Here is a 16,497-nt window from a genome sequence, read left to right as displayed (position 1 = left end):
AACATCACCCAGTCTCTGCCATTGGTTATACCGGTGTTGCACCAACAAGGACGTGATAAGAATCGGGGCAGGAATGGAGATTATACATAGGCCCAATAGCACAGACGCCCACTTACAAGGCTTATCTATCTACTGCCACTATAAATTTCCAACTTGCCGGCAACAGAGACCAATGTTTGGCCCACAATATGGCACCATCCTTTTAGAAGACCTACCAGTTACTTGGTGGCAAGTTGTCTACATTGGATTCATTCCACCCTGGAAGTAGTATCAGTCTACCTTGACTGGAATATCAACATATTCCAAGTTAGACCTCCTACCTGAAGGTTCTTAACCAGTACCATTGAGGATTTAAAGTGTTTGGTCCAATGACCAGGTATTTAATACAGCAGTGAGCACATGACCATGGTATCCATTGATTTTTTCATAAACTACACCACCTAGACAAACTGCTAGACTGATAGAGCACTGGAATGACTTGTTGAAGATTCATTTGAGGTGCTAGCTTGCAAAGGATACCTTGTGAGGAGGGACATCATCTTCCAGGACTCAAGGTAAACTCATTACATGGTACAGGGTCCCCAATTCATTACATGGTACAGGGTCCCCAATAGGGAGAATACATGGGGGTCCAGTAGCTGAAGGGTGGAAGTAGGAGTATTTCTGTATACCGATTATTAGGGATCCACTCCGGGAATTTTTAACCTTTTTTCCCCAGAGGTTAGAGGTTTTGGCTACCTCAGGAAGAGTCCCATTAAACCCCAGCTACTGCTGGCTAAAGTGCCAGGTCACTTCAAGGTCTTCATTCCAAGAAACCAGCAGGAAAGTATAACTGACCCTAATCTTCAGTAGGACTGCTGTTATACAATACAGACAGGAAAGAGTATGTTTGATACTCAAGTAATCCATTTGGGTGTCTTGGTTTCCACTTGACCAATTTAGATGGTACATGGACAAGTGCAACAGCCACAACTTGAGAAGGACCTAATGATGAAGGGCTAAGTCCCCTCAGAGAAGAGGGTCTAGGTCACTGCACTAAATAAACTACCTTGACAAGCAGAGGGTGAGGGGAATCTAGAATGGGTAGCAGAGGAAGGAGATGATCAGCTTCAATTATGGCCCCAAAAGCAGCTTCAAGGGCTGTAGTTAATCCTATGAACACTTTTCTTATAAATTTCTCCAGGAAGAGACCCAATGGAACTTTGGAAGAGCTGCTTCTAGAACTTATTATACGTAAAGGGGTGAATGGTCATAGATAATGTGGTACACTGCAGAGATCTCCCCATCTAGGACCAAAGTCATTCCACCAGCTGCTAGAAGTATTAGAGGCTGATAGCTTTCAACTGAATCCTACTCCAGAACTTACCTTTGGCTCAAGAGGGCCTCCTTACTTTTCTGGGTTTGGCCAAAATGATTGGTCATTGAGGTAGCATAAAGTCTTCAGAACTCTCTGTAGGAAAGGCTGATGCCTTTGTTGGACTGCATCACAGTTTAACTTCTTCCTCTGTCCAGTCTTACTTCCTTTACTCGTTCCAGAGGTGGGTCCCAAGAGCAATCTCCAATGAAATTTCTGCACCTGAATCTCTGTGTCAAAGTATATTTCCTGGGGAATTCAATCTGTGATAGATTCCCTTCCCTGTGTACCTTATAACTGTTAAGACCTTTTGTAAGTTTTTTAAAAACTAAAAGTTGCTTAAATAAAAAAGGGGATTTATTGGCTCACATAACTGAGCAGGTATCAGGATTGATTTGATTCAGTGGCTTAATAATGTCAAGGACTCGGTTTTGCTCCTTCTCTGCTCTGCCTTAGAGAGAATCAGCATTATCCTAAAGCCAGCTTTGTTCACAATGACAGTAGCTGCAGTAATTCCAGGGTTTATATTCTCAACCCTCACCATCCAAATGGAAAGAGAGCAGGCTTTAGCAGCTTTATTTAAAAAATAAGGAAAAACCTTTCTCAGAGTCAAGAGCAATTCAAGGTTCACAGACACAAACTGGTCAAAGTCTGGGTTTCCTAAACCACTCACTGTGGCAAGAAGTATGGGATTACCTTGAGTGCTTTAAAATAATCAGAGTTCATTCCTGGAATTGTTGGTATGTTTTAATCTTTGCCTTCTACAACCACATGGATGCTTCACCAGGGGGAGCGATCGAAGGGATGTTGTGGAGACAAACTATATTCTTTTGCTAGGGCTGCCATAACAAGGGACCACAGACTGGGTGCTTAAACAAAAGAAATCTATTTCCTTACAGTTCTGGAGGCTAGAAGTCTGAGATTAAGAGGTTGGCAGGGTTATTTCTTCTGAGGTCTTTCTCCTAGGCTTGTAGATGGCCATCTTTTCCTGCCTCTGCATGGTTTACCCTCTGTATGCACACATGTCTATGTTCTAATCTCCCCTTGTTATAAGGATACCAGTCATATTGGATTAGGGCCTACGCTAAAGACCTTATTTTAACTTAATCACCTCTTTAAAGACCTTGTCTTCAAATACAATTACATTCTGAGGTGCTGGGGATTAGGACTTAAACACATGAACTTTTGGGGGGACACAATTCAGCCCATAACACAAACTCAACATCAGCATCAATTACATATTGAAATATGTTCATCTGGTTGACTGTTGCAATAAATTGTCAACTCTTTAAGGGCAAGAACAATATCTTATTTATACTACCAGTGCCCAGCACAAAGCCTGGTACACAGCAGGCAGTCAATACAAGACAACAACTGCTTGCTGAGGACTATAAAGAGTTCATTACACTTGGTCAGTATGAGGTCACTGGTGATTTTCTCCAGGAGCAGTTTCAGTGGAGTGGTGATGACATAAGCCTAATTGTTGTGGGTTTAAAGAGTGAATGGACAGGTTCGACAATATAAAAATTAAAACCTTCTTATGACAAAAGCCACCATGAGCAGAGTCAAAAGATGATTATGAAAAAAAATAGTATCTACATATATGGAACACCAAGAGTTAAGAGCTCTAACATAAAAAAGATCCTATAAAAAGATCAGAAAAAGATGAAGACAAACAACAATATAAAAACATAAAAAGATTATGCACAGCCTCAAAATATATGAAAACAATTTCAGCCCTATTAGTAGTCAGGGAAACACTAATTAAAATATTAGTGAGATAGTATTTAATGCACATTACACCAACAAAGATGTAAGATTCATGCTTCAGTCCTGGTAAGAGATAGAGAAATAGACATTCTTCTACCTTTTGATTGGAATGTGAACTGCAATAATTCTAGAGATAATCTGGCAGCGTCTCACTCAAAACATCTTTGGTCACAAGTAACAGAAAACCCAACTCATCCCCCTACCTCTGCCAAAAGTTATTTATATAGTCACGTAACTGAAAATCTAGACATAGCTAGATGGGATCTACTGAAATGTTATCATTAGAATCTAGTTTCTTTCCAAGTCTTAGTTCTGTCTTCCTCTGAGTGGAAGTCATTTTCTGTAATGGTCTCTCTTTATGAAGAGAGCTTACATCCTTAGAGCAACAAGTCTAGCAGAGAAGAAAAGTCCTTGATCTAATTCTTACTGCCCTGAATTGAGTCATGTGTCCATCCCTGAACTATAGAATATTATAACTCTGTGATATTGTACTCTCATTGATCAATTGTAGAAGCCAATGGAGGAGTCAATACCATTTGTAACTCCAAAGGTTAATAGAGGAGGACTAATTCTTCTAAAGAAAATGAGGTGCTGTTACCAGAAAAAGAGATGGATGCTGGATGTCAAAACAAAGAAGAAAAAAAAAATCCATACATGTTCTCTCCAGGCAGTATCTATCAAAATGTGCACATATCTTTTGTCCCAATAATCTCACTTTAAGGATTTGCATCTATAGAAAGACACTGCACAATTTTTAAAAGATACATGTATAAGGACACTCATTCTAGCAATGTTTATAATGGCACAAAATCTGGACAAATCTTTATTATCTATCAATAAAGGAATGGCTTAAAAATTATGGTACATTAATAGTATATTGTGCAGCTAGTTAAAAGAATGAGCTAGATAAGAGTATCCATTATAAACCTCAGTAAGAAAAAGTTCAGAAAAATATATATGGTGTAATTCATTATTTGTAAAAATCAAAATTTCTATTAATATGTGTTTCTATAACCATTGGAAAAAGTATGGAGGGAAACATTAACCTTTCAACCTTGATTTTATCTAGGATTGGGATAGGGAGAGGAAAACTATCTTTTTCTTTATTTGCTTCTGAAATATACTTTGTTATACTTCTGTGTTGTCTGAATTGTTAAAATGAATGTTTATTACCTTTTAAACAAGTGAGTAGAAAGTGAAATGAGGAAGTAGTCTTAGATATAAACTATTTTTAGATTTGGAGAGAAGAAAGATAAATTAATCCCCAGTAAAGCAGAGATTGAAAATATTGGAGACAGAGTAACCCATAGGTGGGCCCTGACGGAATAGAGAGGATCCATTTCAGAGCAGAGTCCCGAAAGTACCAGGGCTGCAATGGCTTCACTGTTCCAGAGGGAAATGCAAATAAACAGCATAGTTCATAAAAATTTAGTTCTTTAATGTTGTAAGTGCATTTTTTAAAAGGAATTGAGGGTGATAAGAGATGGGAAGACTTTAAAAATGTATACCATTATTTGTCAAGATTAAAAAGTTAGCAGCCCAGGCGCCTAGGTGGCTCAGTCGTTAAGTGTCTGCCTTTGGCTCAGGTCATGATCCCAGGGTCTTGGGATCAAGTCCCACATCGGCCTCCCTGCTCAGCGGGGAGCCTGCTTCTCCCTCTCCCAATCCTCCTACTTGTGTTCCCTCTCTCGCTGTCTATCTCTCTCTCTCTGTCAAATAAATAAATAAAATCTTAAAAAAAAAAAGTTAGCAGCCCTACCTATGTCAGTTCCTAAACTGTTAGAAATGCTAATGGTTTGTAAATCCCGAAGTCCAGAAAAAACAGATCTACAGCACAAGTAGAAAGAGCTAAGTAAGCATTAAGCAAGAGGTGTTTCCTCTGTGGTAGAGGACAACAAGTGTGTGTGGATATAGACAGTTATAGATAGACTGCAGGTATAGGGAAAGAAGGTAAGAAAGTTAAAGACTGGCGAGATCTTTTGCTGGGTCAGGGTTGAGGGGCTCTGCAGGAGTAATTGTGAGGTTGAGACTTGAGGGGAGTGGTAAAAAAAATGGTAAGAGGTGCTGTGGGGGATGGGAAACCAACCTTAGAGAAACTGGAGCTTTTAATATGGAATAATATCTGACTATATTTTGTTCAGATTTGTCCTTTTATGAAATTGTCCTTGGTCCTTTTTGTATTCTCTCCCTCATTTGACACCCCCTTTCCCAACCAGCACTTTTGCTTTTATTCCTTTTATGACACTTATATTCTTCCTTAGTTTGTTTTTGTACTTATCTGTACCCACTAAACTGTCTCTGAGACTCTGTTCATTCATCTATAACCATCTCACAGCACCTCCCAAATAGTAGACACCCAACTGATTGGTGCTGAAGTAAATTTAATTCCACATAGAAAATGATTGGGTAATAATCAGTATCATCTTGATTAAAATTCTGCACAGTTGTGAAAACAGAGAGAAACCAGCATTTTTTTTTTAATTCCTGTAAACTAACTTTTCCCTATAGCATGTATTTTTCATTCCTCACCAAGATACTATATATTTGGTCATATTTTGCTTGTAAGAGTCTTAAACTGTACACCTGTGGAATTCATACACTCCTGTTATAAAAATACCACAGAGATCATTAAAATACAATTTTCCACTGTAATGGATATGAAAACTGAGGACCAGAAAAATTAGGCAATTTGTTCAAAACTGCAAGGGTATCATCCATATGAGAGTCATATTTCCAACTTAATTCAGTGTCTTTACACAGTGATTCCACCTCTTAATTTCAATGTTATTTTGTATTCAACTTATAGTAGTTAAATTAATAATAGCAGTTATCTCTGGTAAAGCTTTCTCAAAATCAACATACTGATTACCCTTCTTTTTTTTTTTTTTAAAGATGCCAGTATGGGTTTCTGTTGCTGTGTGACATGTTTGATATTTTAAGTGCTGGGTAAAGTACAATAAGCCAATTGGGCATTCAGTTGAAGGTTGCTTTATGATGCGTATCATTTGTGTTATTTATGGTTATAATCAAATCTTAAATGTTGACAGTGATGGTTGATATATCAATCTTTACTCCTGCATTTTATAGTTCATCATTTAAACCTCTGTATCTCTTTATTATATTGTAAATAAAAAATACTGAAACCACAGAAAGAGTAACAAATCCTCACATGCAAGCATAACTAGGAGGATGCTGCAGGTACAGAAATACACAGTCTTTTCCCTGGGGAGGCAACAGATGGCCTATTACAAACCACATGAAAGTAGAAACCACTAGTACATTAGCATCAAAAGCATTTTTCTCTTAAAATATTCTCACATAATACCTAGTGGAAAATTATCTGCCAGAGAATAAATATATCCAAAAATTCTTATTGTTCAGCATAGAGGTTCCTCAAAAAATTAAAAATAGAATTACCCTATGATCCGGTAATCACACTACTGGGTATTCACCCAAAAAATATAAAAACACTAATTCAAAGGAATACATGCACCCTTATGTTTATTGCAGCATTATTTACAATAGCCAGACTATGGAAGCAACCCAAGTGTCCATCGACAGATGAATGGATAAAGAAAACATGGTCCGTATATACAATGGAATATTATCTAGCCATAAAAAGAATGAAATTTTGCCATTTGCAACATGAATAGAGCTAGAGAGTATAAAACTCAGTGAAATAAGTCAGAGAAAGACAAATAACATATGATCTCACTCACATGTGGCATGTAAGAAAACAAAAGAGCAGAGAGAAAATAAAAGAGAGACAAACCAAGAAACAGACTCTTAATTATAGAGAACTGATTGTTACCAAAGGGGAGGTGGGTAGGGATTAAAGACTACATTTAGCATGATGAAAACAAAATAAAATAAAATGATAAAGGGGAAATGGCCCCAGGGGGAAAAAAGGATTTATATCGTTTAGTTTTGCTGAAATGGTATACTGTTACTGCCTTTTTTTATTTTTTATTTTTATTTATTTATTTATTTTTTAAACATTTTATTTATTTATTTGAGAGAGAGAGAATGAGAGACAGAGAGCACGAGAGGGAAGAGGGCAGAGGGAGAAGCAGACCCCCTGCTGAGCAGGGAGCCTGATGTGGGACTCGATCCCGGGACTCCAGGATCATGACCTGAGCGAAGGCAGTCGCTTAACCAACTGAGCCACCCAGGCGCCCCTGCCTTTTTTTAAATTATAGTTTTCTATTGGCAGATATTGTCATTTGACCTTTAATTAAAATTTAAGAAGTAATACTTTCTTAAGAAATAAATAGATCATGTAAAATATCCACAGAAGAATGTTGCCCCATTAGTCTCCACCTGAAATTACATTCCCAGAGGTCGCATTCTCTAGGGTGAAGATGTGCATGTATACATGAAAAAGCTACACCCTTATTCTGTTGGATGGCTCATCATCGTGCTTGCTGACCTGGTTATTTTACGGAATTCTGTTTGCTCTGATAGTGACAGGGAAAGGCCGTCCATAAAAATTTTTGTTCTTCCATTAGAAAAAAACTATTTTAACTCCTCTAGATCATCATTCCTTCAAACTTTCCAAACACAGAAAAGCCCATCTAAATCCCCAAACCTCGTATCAAAAACTATACATTGTAAAACTCCAAAGACTTTGAGATCGGGACAAGGCTGCCATTCATATATTCCTCCAGCAATTATTGACCAAGTTCTCACTGAGTGACAGGCACTGTGCCAGGAGCTGTTGTTGGGAGACACTGTCCCAGAGCTCACAGTGTGAGGCAGACACGGAGCGGACCAAACTGGACGCACAGGATGAGGGTGCCATAGAAGCGACCTCACAGTCCGGGGAGCAGGGGACATGGCAACCAGCCTAGTCTGGGCGAGGGCGGCAGAGAGGTTGGCCTGCCGGCGGGGTCTCGAGGAGGTGGGCAGGAGAGTCATTCTGGGCAAGTCGTGGTTAGGGGGGCGCAGCGTGCACAGAAAGGGGATGGGGCAGACGGCAGGGAAAGGTGCGAGCCGCACGGCTGGCTGAGACTGAGACCTGGGGTAAGCCGCGTCGGCGGGGCGGCCCGGGGAGGCCCGGGGCCTGAGCTTCCTCCCGCGGGGGCTGTCAGCAGGACCCCGGGGTGCGCGGGGGACTGAAAGGACCACCTGGAAGAAGAGGGGGTGGACGCCGGTGCGGGAGGAGCAGTCAGGAGCGTGCCGAAATTGTCCGGAAGAGAAACTATGAGGTTGAAGAGTCAGTGACTTTGAAAAAGCAGCCTGTGAAGGTGTTTCTGAAGTAAAACAAAAGATCTAACGACCCGACGGGGAATAAACAAGGCACACAGGTTCCACGTCGCAGGTCCCGACAAATTATCGAAAAACCACGCCGCTGCCTGACCACAGAGTGGAAGTCCTCTGAGTTAATCATAATCAAGTTTAATTTTTTTGTTGTGGGAATTAAGACATGGGGAAATGCGTAGACTCGATGTACCACAGGGAAAACCTCTCCCCTAAGCATTTTTAAAATGCCGCCAGGACAAAAGAAAGAGGTGGGCTTTCAAGTTAAGGACACTTCAACCTCCCGGTAAGGTGTATTTCAGATGGGCAACGGTGCTGGGTGAAAACTCAATCCACCGCCAAACAGCCTAAGAACACTCTTCAATATCGGATTACCATAAAGATAGTGTAGCAAATGCCACGCAGACCACCTCACGTCCAGGTGCCCAAGGGCCTCCTTCATTGTCCGCGGCAGCTAAGCGGCTCCTTGGCCAGCGCAGCGCCAACTCGAGCGCCTCACGCACGGCGCCTGCGCACAATCCGCAGGGTGGGAGGATGACAGCCCGCGGAAGACGTTTCCCAGAAGCCCGCGCCACTCGCTGCCGTTCTCCCTCCCGCTCACAGGCCGCGTGACGTCACTCCGCCCGCCACGTTCCTAGGTCGCTAAGGGTGGTTTGCCAGCGCCCCCCCGTGGTCCGGTTGAGCGTTGCAGCGGTGCGCGCAGGGCCCAGCAAGCGACTAGGGAGAGTGCGGCGGATTCTGCCGCCCGCGCCGCCGTCGTCACCGTAGCGCGCCGACATGTGGCGGCGCGGCTGAGCGGAGCGGAGGGGGAGAAAGGGGAGGGCACGCGCGGGGAGGGGAGGGAGGAGGCCAGACAAGGCGGGGGGAGGGGGAGCGGCGGTGGCGCAAGTCGCGCGGAGCAGCGCAGCCCGGGTCCGCTCTCTGCTCCGCCGCCACCTCCCGACTCGGCGGGTAGAGCCGGCGCCCTAGCGACCTCCGGAACAACTCAAAGCGGACTAAGGAGTCCATGTTGGGGAACTTGGCGTCGTGACGGGGACCTAGGGACCTGCAGTGGGGCCGCCGCCGCTGGAGCAAGCGCCTCGACCTCGGCCTGAGGTAAACACGGGCCGACCCCGGGGGCGGATGGACTCCGGCAGCTGTCGGGCCGAAGTGGGGGCTGTTACGGGCTGGCGCGGAGCGGAGGAGCGGGCCGGGGGCGACGGGAGGGCGGACAAAGTTTCGGAATCGCGCGCGGCCCAGACGGCGTCCTGCGCTTGGAGGAAAGTTGGAGCTGCCTCTCAAGGCGGGGGAAGCTGCGGCGGGGAGGGCCCCTCTTCCTTCTCGCTCCCCGCGAGGGAGGCCCCGCTCCGGCCGCCGCCGCCTCTCTGTCGACACCCCGTCCCATTTCCTCCTTGTGGCCTACCCGGCTCCCGCCGCTTCTGCCGGCGGAGCCTGTCCCCGCCTGGGTGAGGGGTCCGGTTGGGGGGGGCGGGTTGAGGCAAGAGGCTCCACGACCGAGTCGGCACACATACACCCCCTCCCTGCAGTGGAAACGTGTCTTGCTGGGCTTCCGGGCGCTCCCCGACCCCCGAGTTCGCTTTACTTAGTAGACTTTGCTTTTGTCAATAGTGTCCAAGCCCGCTCGTGAAACCAAACTTTACTACGCCGTGACCTCTCAGTGCGCGAATAGGGAAGAGCCGGCGCGGCCAGGCATCAGCGTTCACCTCGTCCTGAATTTCAAACTCTTCTCCCACCCCCCGTTTTTAAACCCGTTTCCTGGGCTGACAACAAAAGGGCCGGATCTAAACTTAGCTTAATGAGTCGCCCCTCCTCACACCTAGGAATTTTGAACCATTACAGACATTTCTTAGAGATTGCTGGCCGTCTTGCTATCCACACATGTTTTGGAAAAATTGTTTTAAAAGTAAATGCCCGGTTTAAGTAGTTGATTAAAATACTCACAGATTCAAATGTTGAATTGTAAAATACCCCCAACATATTTCTGTAGTGGACTTCTTACAGCGTCTACGAGTTGAGCGATTATCATTAATTTTGGATTGCTTCTAACATCTTTATCATACTACCAGTGATCTAAGATTTTTAAGCAAAACTGATCCAAAAGTTTTTAATGTTTGGCTATTGGACGCTGATCTTAAATTTTCCAGTTTCGGAATTTTGACCGAATTTCGGAAAAAGCATATTAATAGATGTATTTTTTCATTTTAAAAATTAATTCAAGCATATGACTGCTTACTTCAGAATATTGAAGGCAAAACGTTATTAAATAACTGGTAGTTTTTGTATTTTATTGGTAATTGTATTAAAAATTTTGATAAGAATCAAATCTCTTTCTAGACCATTGCTTTCTCTTTCCTGTTTCTTTGGCTGTTGGCTTAATCGTCCCACTTTTTTGCTGTTGGTTAAGAGCTGCAGTAAAAAGTTTGTGGGATTTTTATTTTTGTTGCTTTAATTTATTGGGCAGATGAAAATTTGAAATTGTCTTTGGATTTCTTTTATACTCTTAAAGATAATCTAAATTTACTTTATATTATGTTTATGCAGTATGAGTTTTTAAAATTATTCTTACTGTAGCTGCACTTTTTCATTACATTTTTTGGTGCTTGCAAGTATATTAATAGTAATTCAGTTTTACATTCAGATGATGACCTTTTTGCCTGAGAATTTGAGTACATTAAAATAAAGATTTTGAGTACATTTTAAGATTTTGGTAGGATAAGATTTGGATGTTTGCTTACTCCTAGTGTACTCACACTCTAAAAGCATTCTTCAGTATGTCAAGGGGTAATAAAACTGGATAGGAAAATAGAAAATTGTTCATAAATATGCTGCCTTCCTGAAATGTGTAATGGAGAAAATTTTAAGAGTGATTTTTTTGGGTATGTCTTTAGGTGGTGGTAGTGGGGTCCATGAGTTAAGATTGAAACTCTTCAGGGATCACCCAGCTTCCTCATTATTTTTTGGGCACTAGCCTGGCTTAGGCAATTTTCCTGAAAAGCTGTGCTGTTAATTAGGGATAGGAGGAAACAGTGCAGTTGACTGATGTTGACTCACCATCAGTAGCATGTTCTAATAGTAGGAGAGTACAGTATTTACTACTCATCGACTTTATACTGAACTTTTTAGGTACACCAGTGAGAAGTGGTTGTAAAACCTAACCAAAGAGAGTGGCAGATGTAGAGGTAATAAAAAGAGTCAGCCTTAGAATAATTTTCATTGTAACTTCCCTTTAGCAAGCTCTGCCATCATCTACCTTTGCCTTTTAGTCACGTACATTGGATCTTGACTTACCTTGCCCACTGAAATAAAGAAGCTTAAAACCTAAATTCTTAGTTATACCTTTTGTCCAAAAGAATAAATTAGTAGCTTTGCACCTTATCTTGCATCTGAATTGTACTAACTGGTAGTAGCACTCAGTAGAGCTCAGAGTTAAAATACCTGGTATTCTCTTAGTATTCCCAAGACTCATCTTTGCATTGTCATTGTTGTCTTTTTTTTAAAGTTGTGGCTTTGTTAATTCTAGTACTTAGGCACATAAAGTTTTACTATAAAATGTAAAAACAGTACCATCATCTCTCACTTGCAAAATAGTTTCCTAAAAAGTCTCACTATGGCCTTTGCTTACCTATATGGTTTTTAACACTCAACTGCCAGAGTGATCCTGATGAAATTTGTCAAACCATGTCACTTCTCTTCTCAAATGGCTTCCGTTCTCAGTCAGTAAAATCCAAGTCTATCGTTTACCAGGCTCTGAGTGTTTTAAGTCTCTTCTTCCTCTCTGACTTGATTATCTTACTCTGTTCAACCAACTTCTACTCTGCTACTGAAGTTTTCTCTGACTACTCTGTATAAAATAGCAGACCTTCCTCCCACATTTCCTACCACTTTTTAAGCCAGATTTTCTCCATAGCGTTTTATCTTTTTTTTTTTTTTAAGATTTTTATTTATTTATTCATGAGAGAGAGAGAGAGGCAGAGAGAGAAGCAGGCTCCCAAGGAGCAGGGAGCCCGATGGCGGGACTCAATCCCAGGACCCTGGGATCATGACCTGAGCTGAAGGCAGACGCTCAACCATCGGAGCCACCCAGGCGCCCGCGTTTTATCATTTTCTAACATACTGTATAAATTACTATCTTAATAGTCTTTCTTCTTTACTTTAGTGAATTTCTGTGAGAACAGGGTTTGTCAGTTTGCGTCATTGTTTTGTCTCCAAATACCTGAATAATGCCTGATACATGGTCGGTGCTTATATTTAATACTTAATAGATTAACCTGCTTTCAGCTGGAAACATTAAAACATTTAAAATATTAATTGTGGTTTGAAACTTTAAACTGTGCTAGTCTCAGTCTTTTGCATGAACTGCTAAGTTACTTATTATCCATGCTTTATATTCAGTTCAGGGGACATTTTCAAAGGCGAGTATGATAGAATGTGATCTTGAAACTGATTTATCAGGATATAGACAGAACTAAGAATACTTAGCTAAGGGTAAAGTGGTATAACTGCCTTATTGTTTAAAAGTAAGACAGTTGTCATTTAGAAGCCAAATTATACTTATTTTTGATAGTTCCAGAAAGCAGAATTATGATTGTGGTAGTGGGTATTGAAAGGGAGAAGCTGCAAGAGTGGGTATAGGGAAATTAGTTAAGACTTTTGCAGTAGTAGTCCAGAAGAGATGAGGATAGCTTGAATTAGGATGAGCATTGTGGAGGTGGGCAAAAGTAAATGGGATTTGAGATCACCAGGCCTTTGTTGATGGATGGAAAGTGAGGGACATAGAAATTTCAACCATCAACTCAGGGAAACAGCTAGGTTGATGGTGATACCACAGAAGGACCAAGGTTCTTTTGATTCTGGCATATTGCATTTAAGATACCTTTGGAACTTTCAGATGGAAATTAGATAGTAGGGTTCTAAATTTCAGAGGAGAGGTATGGGCTGGAAATAGAAAATTGGAGTCACTTACATAGATAGTCGAAACTAAGGTGGAATTGCCTAAGGGAGGGAATATAACTTGAAGGGAATCACAGTGGCCTCTAACATAAAAAAAAAAAAAAAAAAACTTTGCTGGAGGAATGTAAGCTCCCAAAGAATACTGTGAAGGTCAGAGAAGTAGGAGTTGAGTGTGGTATTAGAGAAACCAAAGGAAGAGAGTATTTCAAGGGGAGAGTAATCAGTAGGGTCAAATATTGATGAGAGTTGAGTAATGTAAAAGCTGTAAGATTTTTTTTTAAGTTTTATTTATTTGAGAGAGAGAGAGAGAGCAACAGCACAAGTGGGGAGGAGAGGGAGAAGCAGGCTCCCCGCTGAGCAGGGAGCCCAACTTGGGACTCAATGCCAGGACCTTAGGATCATGACCTGAGCCAAAGGCAGACGCTTAACTGACTGAGCCACCCAGGCATCCCAAGATTTTTCTTTTTTTTAGAGCTGGGGGGAGGAAGAGGGGGAGAGGGAGAGAGAGAATCTTAAGCAGGCTCCATGCCCAGCACAGAGCCCAACAAGGGGCTCAGTCTCACCGCCCTGAGATCACCACCTTAGCCGAAATCAAGAGTCGGGATGCTTAACCGATTGAGCCACCCAGATGCCCCAAGAGCTTAAAGATTTTTTCATTGAATTTATTTTTTTTATTTTTTATTTTTTTTAAAGATTTTATTTATTTATTTGAGAGAGAGAATGAGAGAGAGAGAGAGCACATGAGAGGGGGGAAGGTCAGAGGGAGAAGCAGACTCCCTGCTGAGCAGGGAGCCCGATGCGGGACTCGATCCCGGGTCTCCAGGATCATGACCTGAGCCGAAGGCAGTCGCTTAACCAACTGAGCCACCCAGGCGCCCTTTTCATTGAATTTAACAACAAGGAGCTCATTGGCCTTTTGAATAAGCAAGATAGTAAGCTTCTTATTTTCAAATTGATGCTCCTGTAATTGCTTAACTAGTTGTAAAAAACTGAGATCAGAGATTAAGAGGGGCGCCTGGGTGGCTCAGTTCTTAAGCGTCTGCCTTCGGCTCAGGTCATGATCCCAGGGTCCTGGGATCGAGCCCCGCATCAGGCTCCCTGCTCAGCGGGAAGCCTGCTTCTCCCTCTCCCACTCCCCCTGCTTGTGTTCCCTCTCTCACTGTCTCTCTGTCAAATAAATAAATAAAATCTTAAAAAAAAAAGAAAAAGAAATTATCTGTCCACATTACAGAAGAGACCTAATGTTTGTCAAATATTTGCTATGTGCCAACCACTCTGTTTTAGACATTTTACATAAATTTTCATTTGACCTTTTCAGCAGCCTTGCAATATTGGGTATATTAATTCATTTTACAGAAAGGAATCTGAGGCTCTAGAGAAGTTAAATTACTTGCTAAGTGTCAGAGCACTTGTTAAGAATATATACTCAAGTCCATCTGACTCTTCGGTCTTTATTCATTGTATCAGTTGGCCTTTCAAACTCTAAGTCAGTGCTATCAAGTAGTAGACTTTTCTGTGATGATTGAAATGTGTATCTGTGCTACCAATACAGTAGCTGATGTGGCTGTTGAGCATTTGAAATATGGCCAGTGCAACCGAGGAACAGAATAGTCATTACAGTGGAGATGTAGATCAAAAGTCATTAAGAATCCCATAAATAATAAAGCAGAGTCTTTTCTTATAATAAAAAGAGATGGAAACACATACTCACTTGGAAGGAGTACTGCTTTACTCATATGCTAGTTTTAGGTGCTGTAAATGAATATTGTAGATAATCTTTTTCTTTTTTTAAAACAATTTTAAACTTTCAGAAAGGTTTCAAGTACAATACAAAGGACTTTTTTCCCTGAAACATTTGAGAGTAAGTTGCAGACTCAGTCCTGCTTAAGTCCCAAGTCCAAGTACAGAGAAGATTTTACAAGCCCTGAGCCATTTGGGAGTAAGTTGCAGATGCCTTCTCATCACCCCAAACAAAGATAAGGACTGTCTTTTACATAAATATATCAAAATCAGGAAATTAACATTGCTATATTACTACAATTTAACTCTCAGACCTCTTTCAGGTTTTGCCAGTTTCCACAGTAATTTCGTTTGTTAACAAGAGTTCACATTTCTGTGTTGCATTTAATTGTAATGTCTTTCTACACTCCTTCAACCTGGAATAATCAATCCCTCAGTCTTTTCTTGATTTGCATAACCTTGACACTTTAAAAGATTGCAGGTTAGTTTTGTTGTTAAATGTCTCTCAGTTTAGATTTGCCTGGTATTTCCTCATGGTTAGATTCAAATTGTGCATTTTTTTCGCAGGAGTGTCTCAGTAATGATGCTGTGATCTCATTGCATCCTATTGGATGGCATACAATTTCTGTTTGTGCCCTAACTGATGATACACACTTTGATTAAGGTGAAGTCTCCCAAGCTTCTTCACTAAAGTTTTTTTTTTTTTCCTCTCTTGATAACTGATAAGTATTTTGTGGGAAAGTATTTTGATACTTTATAAATAGCCCATTCTTTATCAGATTTGCTATTTATTCTCAAATTGTCCCAGCTTTGACCAATGAAAGCCCCTTCAAGCTGGTTTCTGTGTTCTTTTGACTTGCTCTGAGCAAGTGTGACACAAGAAAATGTTCTAGGGTCACCTTGTACATACTTTCCCTGCTATGACCCTGGAATCAGCCGTTTCTCCAAGGAGGGATTTCTTTCAGTGAAGAAAGGTATTTAGAAAACCAAGATTTGGGTGCTATTTTTATTTCTGTATATACAAAAACCTATGAGCTGGTACTAATTTTTCCAGTTTCAATGTTTGTGTTCCAGCGTTTGTTTTCATTTTCTCCCTCTCCAGATTTATAACATCCTTCTCTTACAAGGGGAAGCCTGACTCCCAGTATCCTTAGTGTATTTACTTATGATCAATCACCAGGATGTAGCCAAATTCCTTTTGTCACTATTGCTTCCTCCCCTGTGTTGCATAACATTTTCACTCTTCTTAAGGCTCTGAGGACTTGTGCCAAGATGCATTCCTCACTCTAGGCCCCTCAGATACCTCATATTGAGGATCTCACCATTCTGCTTGAGCTCCAGTACCTCACTCTGGGCTCCCTCACCATCCTTCATATGGACACTGGCGTTAACTTGGGCTCCAGCACCTCCAGGCAGAATACCAA

At 41.5% G+C, this 16,497-nt stretch overlaps 1 protein-coding gene and 1 long non-coding RNA gene across 5 annotated transcripts in view; one reads left to right on the top strand and one right to left on the bottom strand.

Moving 5' to 3' along the window:
* The window catches only part of LOC144382362 (uncharacterized), a 31,043-nt gene extending 21,880 nt beyond the window's left edge, over positions 1-9,163 (bottom strand). Inside the window, exon 1 of the long non-coding RNA XR_013449162.1 lies at positions 8,759-9,163. This is a non-coding gene — a long non-coding RNA (uncharacterized LOC144382362). The remainder of the gene's footprint in view (positions 1-8,758) is intronic.
* Positions 9,164-9,268: 105 nt separating this feature from the next.
* Positions 9,269-16,497, top strand: part of SCAF11 (SR-related CTD associated factor 11) — a 77,328-nt gene continuing 70,099 nt past the window's right edge. For 2 of the 4 annotated variants that reach the window (XM_078075917.1, XM_078075916.1), the window contains exon 1: positions 9,269-9,478. The gene's annotated coding sequence lies outside the window, so the exon portion shown is untranslated. The remainder of the gene's footprint in view (positions 9,479-16,497) is intronic. The other 2 variants (XM_078075915.1, XM_036119899.2) reach the window with 2 other exon arrangements.

The sequence above is a fragment of the Halichoerus grypus genome, chromosome 6 (assembly GCF_964656455.1).
Source record: "Halichoerus grypus chromosome 6, mHalGry1.hap1.1, whole genome shotgun sequence".
Classification (NCBI taxonomy): domain Eukaryota; kingdom Metazoa; phylum Chordata; class Mammalia; order Carnivora; family Phocidae; genus Halichoerus; species Halichoerus grypus.
Note: the sequence above shows the minus strand (reverse complement) of the source record. Positions and strands in the feature narration are given on the sequence as shown.